The sequence below is a fragment of the Cupressus sempervirens genome, chromosome 7 (genome assembly GCF_028749045.1).
Source record: "Cupressus sempervirens isolate cs-2001-9-10 chromosome 7, ASM2874904v1, whole genome shotgun sequence".
Taxonomy (NCBI): Eukaryota; Viridiplantae; Streptophyta; class Pinopsida; order Cupressales; family Cupressaceae; genus Cupressus; species Cupressus sempervirens.
The window spans coordinates 482,665,349-482,678,899 of NC_143124.1; positions in this window are offsets into that span (position 1 = coordinate 482,665,349).

Below are 13,551 nucleotides of genomic sequence, written 5' to 3' on the forward strand. Positions count from 1 at the left end.
ATAGGCATGTCCTAGCTAAAGATCTAATAGATGGTTATGCTCAAGTGAACTTTCCATGTCATCATTTCTGATAGAGGCTATGATAGATAATGGAGTAAGATAATGTGGAGCCCTTGTGTCCACCCACTCACTCAACTCATAGTGATCCCAATCACACTGAAAATAACTAGGACAAAAGCAAGCTAGTTGTCATGTCCAAATGGTCCATGTACTAAAATTAGAGCTTTAGAATGAATACATTTTTGATAAGTCTCTCACTGTGGCACAATCTAATCTATCACCTATGGACCATTTCTCAACCAACCAAAAGAACCTATGTACCATTGAATCAAGAGTCCTTACTGTGATAATACTAAACTACACCAATACACAATGCTATGAGCATCAAGAAGCTGTACTCCTAAAATCTTCAATTGCTCCTTAACTAGAGCTCTCTTCACACATGCCCCTGCTCAATCATGTTCCACTTTCCCATAGTCAGACTCAAAAAAATACCAAATATGAGGCACCCCCCTCTCTACGTGCATCCTACACAACCAATAAAAACATGCGAGTATTCTTGAATTGACCTGTATAGTTACTTGGCCAAATGATATGTCTATTCATAGCAATTGCATGCTCCTATAAGAAATCAAAATAATTCTCAAAACAATGTTGCACAAACTCATGAGAGTGAGATCTATCATCACTCATATAAAAATGATACTCTCTAATAATTTTTTGATTATCTTCCACACTATAAAGGGCATGTCTATATGTTATGTGGATGAAAATAGCAATTTGAATAGAGTTGTAATACTGAGATTGTGTCTCATTTTGAGGTTGTAATGTGTAGTTCTCAGCAAAGTCAACAACTGATATAATATTGCTAATGGCAAAAGTCTCTTTACACATTCTAAATTCTTGATCCAACCAATGAGACCTGTGACTATGTCTTGCATACTTTTAGAAAAGATTTTCTTGAAATTTGAAATAAAACTATCCACACTAATTTCTTTTGCAACCAATTCACATCTAGAGCCCTCACCCCCACTCTTCAATGTGTATTTCACCACTTCATATATCTTTTTTTTTACTATTGCCTTTCCAAAATCTTGTTCAAACCCCTCATGGAAACATGTGTCAAACTTTGATAGGCCACCACATTCTGAACACTTCTCATTTAAGCAAGCATTTCTATAAACGAAAGAACCATCAACTCTATGACATAAAAATTGATCTAGCAAGTCTCTTGATGATTTTGGAAGCCCACTAGCACCACAATTCTTCAACATTTCTTTACTATGCAAAGTAGAATGGATGGAGCATAATAGTTCATGGTGCATAGAAAACTTGACATGATATTTGTAACAATATGTATTTCAAATTTTAAGAGGCACACAATAAAATGGTTTCAAAGATTCAAAAGCCCTTTGTGATATATGAAGACTTGGATGAATCTCTCTAAATTGTTTGAACAACATAGTTTGACTTACCTCCAACGAATATTTAGGATGTGGCATGCAGTCTCTGGTGCCAATTTGATGGGGACACAACCCAAGAACAGAATGGACACAATAGAAAAGGGAAAATATATTAACTGAGAAAATAAGCTAGTACAACATTAAAGAGAAAATAAACTTCAACACATGCCCTAAGGGCTTACAATAGCATAAATCTGGAGATAATTTCTCCTTTCAGTACCTCCTCTCAAACTCCACTCCGAACTGCCTTTTACAATGCCAAAAATCTCCTTAAATAGACCCCAGAGGGTTAAGGACTAGGAGTACATTCTAGAAAGTGCTAGTAGGCATCCACCGACCAAATAGAAGGTTCCAAAAGCTGTCCTAGAAGTCAGTGCAAATCTAGAAGGATCTAGAAACGATAATCAAACTTTTGGGAGGCATAACTTTTGAACCGTAGCTCCGATTGATGAACTGTTTACATTTTCGAAAAGCTCTCAAAGTGCTCTATAGACCTATGGACTAGCTTTGCTATCCCCCAATTTTCAACCCTTTTCGAGGTCATTTAATGCCCCTAACTTGACTTTGAAGCATTCTTAGGAGGTCTCCAAAACTCAAAAAATTGCAATAACTTTCAAACCGTGGGGCCTTTTGACCTGATTCTTTTTCTGGAATGCTCTAAATCACAATTACATTCATCTGGCCAATTCACACCTTCTAGGTCACCAAAATGATGGTCAAATTGCATGCTCCTATTTTTTAGGATTTTCTAGCACTCTATAGCCCTATGGACAAGCTTCACTTGTACCTCATTTTTTGGCCCTTTTTGAGGTCATTTAATGCCCCTAAACTAACTTTGAAGAATTCTTAGGAGGTCTCCAAAACTTGAAAAATTACAATAACTTTCAAACCGTGGGGCCTTTTGACCTAATTCTTTTTCTGGAATGCTCTAAATCATAATTACATTCATTTGGCCAATTTACACCTTCTAGGTTACCAAAATGATGGCCCAATTGCATGCTCCTATTTTTTTCGGCATTTTCTAGCACACTGATAGTTGAACTGTGAGAGTTGGAACCTTTATTTGACCCAAATGGGTGTCCAAAAATGGAAACACATGAAACAGAAACTAAGTCTAAGTACATTTTTTTGGTGACACAGGATTGCCCTTATACCTCTAGATGCTCCTGCATCAGACACCCAGGGTAGATTCAAAAGTGACCCTATCACTTTATGAATGGTAGAGGAAATCCCAAATGGGAAACGTCAGCTGCTGAAATCCAAGTTGAGTCCTTGATCGATCGTCCTTTCCATTTGACCAAATACTCTTCATACTGCCTATTTCTGGCACTCCTACCCACACGATGATCTAGAATGTCTTGTATCTCCTCCTTCTTAGAAGCAGGAATCAGACATGGCTCTAACACCAACTCCTCATCTGCACCATCATCATCATACTCTATTAAATTTGCAATGTTGAAAATGGGAGAAATTTGAATACCATCTGGTAGCTCCACTTCATATGCATTTCCTGATTCATGTTTCTTCAAAATTTTGCAGGGGCCAAATTTCTTCATTTTCAGCTTGTTGTAAGTACCTGCTGGAAATCTTTCTTTTCGTAAGTGCACCATGACTAAATCTCCTACTTGGAATTCCTTATGTCTTCTCCTTTGATCAGCCCTAGCTTTATACTCTTGATTCATCTTGGTAATGTGTGCTTGAACCTCCTCATGTAGATGCTTGATATGTTCAGCAAATTCCTCAGCTTCAGCACTTGTCCTCTCCCCTTGTTCTATCTTCCTCAATTCTGGTGCAGTCCTTGGGCTATTCCCATATACAATTTGGAATGGTGATTTTCTAGTACTCCTATTTATAGAGTTATTTTAAGAAAACTCTACCTATGGTAGAATCAAATCCCATCCCTTGGGCTTATCCCCAACTAAACATCTCAACAAATTGCCCAGACTTTTGTTTACCACTTCTGTTTGGCCGTCAGTTTGTGGGTGATGCGTGGAACTGAATTTCAAGTCAGTTCTTAAATTTTTCCACAATGTCCTCCAAAAATACCCCACAAATTTAGTATCTGTATCAGAAACTATGCTCCTTGGAAGACCATGTAGTCTTACCACCTCTTTGAAAAACAAGTCTGCAATATGGACAGCATCATGAGTTTTGTGGCATGGAATGAAATGTGCCATTTTGGAGAACCTATCTTTGTGTTCTTGGCAATCCAAGGACAAAATCTGTACTTATGTCCTCCCATGGCCTTGATGGAACATGCAATTGTTGATACAGGCCAGTATTGTGACTAAACCCCTTGGCAACTTGACAAACCTAGCAACTCTGTACAAACTTCTTCACATCCTGTGAAATTTGAGGCCAAAAATAATGTTCTCTAAGAATGGAAATGGTCTTATCTCAACCAAAATGTCCTGCCATCCCTCCACTATGTTTCTCCTTAATCAGATTTTCACTCATGGAACTTCTTGGAATGCACAATTGACTACCCTTGAACAACATGCCATCCTGAATCAAATAGTCTAACCACTTGGTTCTATCTACAACAATCGGTTCTTTACAAGCTTTCCATGCTTCAAAAAATTCAAGATCCTCAGGGTACAAATTGTTGAGTTCATCAAACCCAACTGCTTCAACCTGCATTACTATAAGCAATGATTGTGTCCTACTTAGTGCATCTGCAACCCTGTTAGATTTTCCACTTTTATGCTTCAACACAAATGTATAACTCTGCAAGAACTCTACCCACTTCATATGCCTCTGATTCAATTTACCTTGATTATTTAGGTACTGTAATGCCTGATGATCAGTATACAAAACAAATTCTTTTGGCAATAACTAATGCCTCCATTTCTTTAAGGCCTGAACTATTTCATAGAACTCTTGATCATAAACAGAATACTTCTTCTTTGCATCATTCAATTTTTGACTAAAATATGAAATAGGCTTACCTTCTTGGCTTAATATAGCCCCAATAGCACTACCACTAGCATCACAATCCACCTAGAAAACCTTTCTAAAATCTAGAAGTGCCAACACAGGCTATTTTTTCACCTTCTTCTTCAGCAATTCAAAACTTCTCGCAGCTACTGCAGTCCATTTGAACTCTTTTCTATCCCCTCTTATTATATCAGTTAGGGGTGCACATATGCCACTAAAATTCTTAATAAACTTCCTATAAAAACTAACCAGACCATGAAATGATCTTACCTCAGTAGCAGACCTTGGAGTAGGCCATTCCAAGATGGCTTTTACCTTCTCTAGATCCATTTTGAGACCTTCAGGTGATATAACAAACCCCAAATAGGCTAACTCCCTTTTTGCAAAGATACACTTCTTCAGATTAATTAACAGTTTCTCTTCCCTTAGCCTTTCAAGGACACTACGAATATGTAGTAAATGTTCTTCCAAAATCTTGCTGAAAATTAAAATATCATCCAAATAGACAATAAATTTTTTTGCCAAGAACTTCTTAAGTACCTCATTCATGAGCCGCATGAAGGTGCTTGGGATGTTTGTCAATCCAAAGGGCATGACTAACCACTCATAAAGACCCTCCTTGGTCTTGAAGGTTGTTTTCCACTCATCTCCTTCTCGAATCCATATCGGATGATAACCACTCTTCAGATCTATCTTTGTGAAGTACTGAGCTCCGCTCAAGCTGTCCATAAGATCATCCATCCTTAGCAAAGGAAACCGGTACTTGATGGTGATCCTATTTATAGCTCAAGAATCTGTACACATCCTCCACTCTCCATCCTTCTTTGGTGCAAGTATTGCAGGTACTGCACATGGACTCAGGCTCTCTCAAATCAAGCCCTTCCTCAATAGCTCCTGAACCTGTCTATTTAGCTCCTTTGTTTCAGTAGGAGTCATCCTGTGAGCAGCCTTGTTAGGCAAACTAGCTCCTAGAATCAGATCTATCTGATGACTGATTTGCCTTATTGGTGGCAATCCATCTGGAACATTATCAGAGATAATATCTCCAAAATTCCCTAGTAAATCTGAAACTTCAAGTGGTATTTCACTACTACCTTCTTTATCTTTCCTAGGAATCAAAGCATAGCACATATGCTGATGTTTCATGCCATCTAAAAACTTCCTTCCATCAACAAGACAAATCCTAGCACTGCTACATAACTTTTCACCTTCCTTTTTCATGGGCTTCAATTTGTGGCGAACTCCATCCTTTGTCAAAGAGTATGTGTTTGCATGTCCATCATGCATTGCATGTCTATCAAATTGCCATGGTCTACCCGACAATAGATGGAAAACATCCATCGAAATAACATCACAAAGAACTTCATCATGGTAACTCCCGATTTTAAATTTCACTAAACATTGTTCACTTACCAGGACCTTATGATCATCTTTGACCCAAGCAATCCGATAGGGCTGGGGGTGTTTCTCCCTCTTGAGCTTCAGCTTAGAGACCATCCCTTCCGATACCAAGTTATCAGTGCTGCCACCATCAATGATCGCGTCACAACATTTATCCTCACACTTGCATCTGGTATGAAACAAACTCCTTCGTTGTCCTGGTTTAATCTCACCACTTAGTAGGACTCTTTCATTTACCAATGTCTCTCCTATTTCTGCATCCCCTGAATGTGATGATTTTGCATCCTCATCCACATGAGCAACCCTAGCTTGGCCCTCAGCTCTCCTATCCATCCTTCCTTGTCGTTGAGGGAATTCAAAGGCACGATGATCTTCTTCATTACAATGGAAACAAATACCATAGAAGCCTCCTCTTCCTTGTCCATGTCCTCTACCTCTTCCACTTTGATTTCCAAAGTCTTGATCATAGGAGCGGTTGAAACCCTCATTCCTCTGGTTCCTGCTAGTACCCACATCTTCATTTTTCTTTTGGGTTTCATTGTGGCATCCAAATGATCTACTGCTTCCCCTTACTCCTTGACCATGCCCTCTTTGTATTCCTTCAAACTTTTTATTCAACTTCTCTTCAACTCATAGGGCAAATTGGTATGCCTCTTCAACGCTGGTCATTCTTACCAAACTTAATTCCTCTTGGATGCTAGGTCACAACCCATTGGTATAATGAGCAACCTTCTCCTTATTTGTTTCTGCATGCCCCACTCTAATCAAGAGTCTGTAAAATTCCTCTATATATTCTTGGACTGATCTTCTTGCTTGCTTTAACCCATGCATCTTCTTAATCAAATCAAGCTCATAGTCCACAGGAATGAACTACTTCTTCAATTTGTCCACCATGTGATCCCATCTTGTGATCTTCTCCTTTCCTCTTCTATTTATTTCCAATTGAACCTCTTACCACCAAATTTTGGCATGGCCTTTTAGTTTGGCCTTTGCAAACTTAACCCTATCTGGGCCCCTAATATGCTCATACTCAAAGTATTCTTCCAGTTCATTGATCCAATCGATCAACTCATCTGGTTTCAGATTTCCTGAAAATACATCCACTTCAATTGTAGGTCTTTTCCCGAACTTAGTAATGGCCCTAAAAAGCCTTTCCTTTACATGATTCAGAACTTCCCCATCAAATTCCCCTTCTGGTTCCATTACTTCTTCTTCATTGTCATCTTCACTGTTGTCACCTGCGGCAACATTTTCTCCTCTACGAAGCTCCTCTTGCAATGCCTGCACCTACCTTTGGAGGGCTCTAACCTCCTCAGGATTAATAGCTCTAGCCCTTCCACCATGCTCTCTTCATGGAGGCATCTTCTTAACTCAAACCCACAACCATACAGTCCTAGTGCAAACTGCCTCATAGTCGACACTCTGTCTACACACTCAGGAAAACTGGGCTCTGATACCACTTGATGGGGATACAACCCAAGAACAGAATGGACACAATAGAAAAGGGGAAATATATTAACTAATAAAATAAGCTAGTACAACATTATAGAGAAAATAAACTTCAAAACATGCCCTAGGGGCTTACAATAGTATAAATCTGGAGATAATTTCTCCTTTCAGTACCTCCTCTCAAACTCCACTCCAAACTGCCTTTTACAATGCCAAAAATCTCCTTAAATAGACCCCAGAGGGTTAAGGACTAGGAGTACATTCTAGAAAGTGCTAGTAGGCATCCATCGACCAAATAGAAGGTTCCAGAAGCTGCGTTAGATATCAGTGCAAATCTAGAAGGATCCAAAAATGGTAACCAAACTTTCGAGAGGCATAACTTTTGAACCGTAGCTCCAGAGCATGAACCGTTTACATTTTTGGAAACCTCTCAAAGAACTCTATAGCCCTATGGATGAGCTTAGCTTTTCCCCCATTTTTTGACCCTTTTCGAGGTCATTTAATGCCCCTAACTTGACTTTGAAGCATTCTTAGGAGGTCTCCAAAACTCAAAAAACTGCAATAACTTTCAAACTGTGGGGCCTTTTGACCTGATTCTTTTTTTGGAATGCTCTAAATCACAATTACATTCATCTGGCCAATTCACACCTTCTAGGTCACCAAAATGATGGTCAAATTGCATGCTTCTATTTTTTTAGGATTTTCTAGCACACTGATAGTTGAACTGTGAGAGTTGGAACCTTTATTTGACCAGGTGACATAGGATTGCCCTTATACCTCTGGATGCTCCTGCATCACAATTCTCAACTTTAACATGTCTTTAGCATTGGGTGATACTCTTGAGCTAGAGTGCCAAAATTGTCTAATTTTTTCCTTCACATCATCGGATAGCTTCTTATCAAAATGTGGAAGTCTCCCACCAAAAGCCCATATTTCATTCTGAAGAAGATCATCAATTCTCTCTCATCTACTAAGTGCTCCTCTCAAAGTAGTATAATTTAGATTCAAGTCAATACAATATTGTCTCATATATCTACCCTTTCTCAAATGATGACTTACTAAAGAGGTTGTAATAACTCTTCGAGCAACTCTCTTATCCTTCTCCCTACTATTTTTGCCAATGCCATTGAGAACACTAAAAAGATTCTTCACAATAATGGCATTTCTTTCCAATTTTTTATTGACATGAATCTTCAATTTGGAAGGTCATCTTTTGCATCTTTAATAAGTTCATAAAAAGCTGACATTGCTCCACCACTGTCTTGTTGCTGAAAAACTTCTTATATAGTCTTGAAGCCCATAACTGAATGGTTCTTTTTGAAATTTTCCCTTCCAAATTGGTAATAATCATTTCATCAATTTCAATTATCCATTTTAGGGTTCTAGAATCTTCATGTCAATTACAATTAGGAGATATGTAAGGTTCTTGTGCATTGTCATGTTTGACCTGGTTAATCATGCAATTTACATTATGACCTAGTAGCATTTCATCCTCCAAATTTTAATTCTCTAAATTTTCAATCTTCGCATTATTGTTATCGATTGGTACATTTTCATTCCCCAACTACAAATATTCATTATCTAACTCTATGATTGCACCTTCAACCAATTCATCGTCAACTTGACTCATATTTAACATACCTTGTGTTTTCCTTTGGTAATTTACCTTGTCCCTTTCCATATATGTTATAATGTCTTCATTGGATACTTTCTTTTTGTGTTTAGACTTTCAATGACTACTTCTCCCAATTCAGATGATAATATTAGACACCTAATGATATATTATCAGAACTTTTTCGATTGTTTGGTCCCCAAAACATGAGTTTTCTCAAAACCCATGAAAATGACCCACAAAAAGCAATGTTCTTGGGTCTGCAGTGACAGGGAATATTTTGGGAAAATCATGCCAATTTAATTGTGTATTTGATCTAAGATTGGATACTCGATAATAAATTAGATATCCGATATCGATGCCAAAATTTGGAGGGAATTAAGGGGAATGTATGATGAGTAATATTATTTAGGAGAATGTATGATGATTAATATTATTTAGGATTCTTGTTATGTATTATATATTATTATAACCTATTATTATTAGTAATATATGTGATTATTATATTATATTATTATCAAGTATAATTATATATATATATATATAATTTGTATATTTAATATAACTATAATATATATATTATAATTATATGAAATATAACTATAATATATATATATTATAGTTATATTAAATATAAAAATAATATATATATTACAATAATATATATATTATTATTATTATATATGAATATAATATATATTAATATTATATTATTATTATTTTTACAATATTATTATTAAATATAATAACATAATATATTATATATGTTGTTGTTGTTATTATTATTATTATTAATAATATAACAACATATATTATTATTGTTATTATTATTATTATGACCTATGATCCATTTGGCTGGTTCTATAATGCATCAAGAGGGGTATCGACAAATTTCATGACAACATATTTCCCTAGGGGCCCTAGGACCCTTAGGGACACATGTGGTTGGTTCTAATGCAATGAGAGGGGTCATAAGTTAACCTATGACCCTGCTTGATGCATTTCATGAAAATGCATGTCCTTAGGACCCTAGGGATACATTTGATTGGTTCCAATGCATCGAGAGGGGTCATAGGTTAACCTATGACCCCTCTTGATGCATTTCATGACAATGTATGTCCTTAGGGGCCCTAGGACCCATAGAGATGCATATGGTTCATTCTAATGTGTTGAGAGAGGTCATAGGTTAACATATGCCCCTAGAGGACCTAAGACACCTAGGGATGCATTTGGTTGGTTCCAATGCATCGAGAGGGGTCATACGTTAACCTATGACCCCTCTCAATGCATTTAATGACAATGTATGTCCATAGGGTCCCTAGGATCCCTAGGGATAGATTTGGTTGGTTATAAAGCATCGAGAGGGTCATAAGTTAACCTATGACCCCTCTAGATGTATTTCATGACAACGTATGTCTCTAGTGGCCCTACGACCCATAGGGATACATGTGGTTGGTTATAATGTGTCAAGTGTGGTCATAGGTTAACCTATGACCCCTCTTAACAAATTTCACAATAATTTATGTCCCTAGGGGCTCTAGGACCCCTAGGGAAACATGTAATTGGTTCTAATGCATCGAGAGGGGTCATAGCCTATGACCCCTTTTGATGCATTAGAACTAACCACATACATCCATAGGGGTCTTAGGGCTATGATCCCTCTCGATGCATTAGAACCAACCACATGCATCCCTAGGAGTCCTAGGGCCCCTAGGGATATATGTTGTCATGAAATGCATCAAGAGGGGTCATAGGTTCCCAGGGACATACGTTGTCATAAAATTTGTCGAGAGCGGTCATAGGTCAACGTATGTCCCTAGGAACCTATGACCCCTCTCGACACATTTCATGACAATGTATGTTCCTAGGGTCCCTAGGACCCATAAGGATGCATGTGGTTCATTCTAATGCATCAAGAGGGGTCATAGGTTAACCTATTAGCCCTCTTCATGCATTTCATGACAATGTATGTCTCCAGGGGCCCTGAGACCACTAGGGATGCATGTGGTTGGTTCTAATGCATCGAGGGAGGTCATAAGTTAACTTATGATCCCTCTCGACACATTTCATCACACCGTATGTACCTAGGGGCCTTAGGAACCCTAAGGACACATTTGGTTGGTTCTAATGCGTCAAGAGGGGTTATAGGTTAACCTATGACCTCTCTTGATGCATTTCATGAAAATGTATGTCCCTAGGGGCCCTAGGACTTCTAGGGACACATTTGGTTGGTTCTAATGCATCAAGAGGGGTCATTGGTGCAGAGGCACCTAAATTTCAAGAAGACAAAGATATAAAAGCTAGAGAAGCCATTAGTAATAAGTTGTCAAAGGAGGTCTTAATATGATAAATAATGTAAAAATGTTTATTTAATTGGTGAATGGATCTATTGAAATCCATCTAAAGTCATTTGAGTCATAATGTTGGTCTAGGTTGGGTTTGTATGAAAGTTGAAATGTAAAAATGCATAAAATGCATAAAACGTTGTCAAGAATGCAAAAGGGTCAAAAGAATGTGAAGGGTTAGTTTAAAGGGTGGTTTGGAAGTTATAACAAACTAAAAAATCTATAAAAATGGATGTAAGGTCGAACCAAATAATTAATGAAAGGAATAGATACATTTTGAAACAAATTTGGTAATATTCTGAGTTGTTATTTTGATTGGTTTTCAGTTTTAGTGTTGGTTCTAGGTCTTGTACAGACATGTACAGCCTGGAAACCATGTAAAATTTGTATATTTGGATACAGCAGTGAATAACCATTCTTTTTTCTTTGGTTTGAATGTATTTTATGAAGAAATGAATAGGTTATGGGCATTTTGGTGATAATGGGTATTTGGAGATTTAAGATTTCCTAAATACAGTCATGTTGCAGTATGTGTTACGGACAAATTTTGGAGACTCAGGACCTCTAATAATATTCAATGGAAAGATATGTGAACTAAATTTCATTTCCAACTTGTTTGGATCATTTTAATTTAAATTTGTGAAATTTATGAGCATTTTAGTGGAAACTGGTTTTTAAAGATATCCATTCAAGATGAAGGCAGGGATTTGTGCTTGAAAAATTATATATGAATGGGAACAATAAATGGCTTACAGATTTAGAAACTAGAATCATAGATGGATAATGTGGAATTTGTTTGAGATTATTTAAACTTTTTTTTGTGAAAGATATTTGATGCCCTAGGCAGGGTTACCAGTTTTGGTTCTAGTTTATGACAGAGAAAATGGGTCTTGATACAAAGACCATAACTTGTAATTGGTTTATTGGATGGGTACCATCTTTGAATATGTTTTACTATACCTAGTTTGGAACAATTTTTTGAAAGGTTTTTTCAAGAAGATATTTAGAACTGAAGTTATGAACAATGCAATCAGACATAGCAATCTAATTGTGTGAGTGAAGATGTTGTCTTTATTGGTGTATAATGTCAGGGTTCTTTGTTGTAATCTTTGAGATGTTCTTGGTTCCTTGAGGGTGTACCAGCCTATTGGGAATCTCTTGAGTTGAGCTAAGATTCCTTGAAGATAAATATAGAGGGCTCTGCATCAGTCATAGATTAACCTATGGCCCCTCTTGGTGCATTTCATGACAATGTATGTCCCTAGGGGCCCTACAATCCCTAGGTACACATGTGGTTGGTTCTAATGTGTTGATTGTGGTCATAGGTTAACTTATGACCTGTCTCAATGCATTTCACAAGAACATATGTCCCTAGGGGTCCTAGGACCCCTAGGGATGCATTTGATTGGTTCCAATGTGTCAATAAGGGTCATAGGTTAACCTATGACCTCACTCGATGTGTTTCATGATAACATATGTCTCTAAGGGCCCTAGGACTCCTAGGGACACATGTGGTTGGTTCTAATGTGTTGACCTATGACCCCTCTCCATGCATTTAATGACAACATATGTCCCTAGGGGCCTTAGGACCCCTAGGGACACATTTGGTTGGTTCCAATGCATCAATAGGGGTCATAGGTTAACCTATGACCCCTCTTGATGCATTTCATGAAAATGTTTGTTCCTAGGGGCCCTAGGACCCCTAGGGACACATATGGTTGGTTCTAATGTGTCATGAGGGGTCATAGGTTCTTAACACATTTCACAACAATGTATGTCCCTAGGGGCCCTAGGACCCCTAGAGATGCAGTTGTTTGGTTCTAATGCATTGAGAGAGGTCACACATTAACCTATCACCTATCTCAATGCATTTCATGACAAGAAATCTCCTTAGAGGCCCTAGGGCCCCTTCGAATGCATCAAATTGGTTCTAGTGCAACGAGAGGGGTCATAGGTTAACCTATGACCCCTCTTGACACATTTCATGACAACTTATTTTCTAATACATTGAGTGGGGTCATAGGTTAACCTATGACCCCTCTCCATTAATTTCATGACAACCTATGTTCGTAGGGTCCTTAGGGCCCCAAAGGACACATTTAGTTGATTCCAATGCATTGAGAGGGGTCATAGGTGAACCTATGATCCCTCTCAATTAATTTCATGACAACATATGTCCTTAAGGGCCCTAGGACTCCTAGGATTCATTTGGTTGGTTCTAATGCATCAAGAGGGGTCATAGGGCCCCTAGGGACATACATTGTCATGAAATGCATCAAGAGGGGTCATAGATTAATCTATGACCCCTCTTGATGGGGACACATCCCAAGAATAAAATGGACAC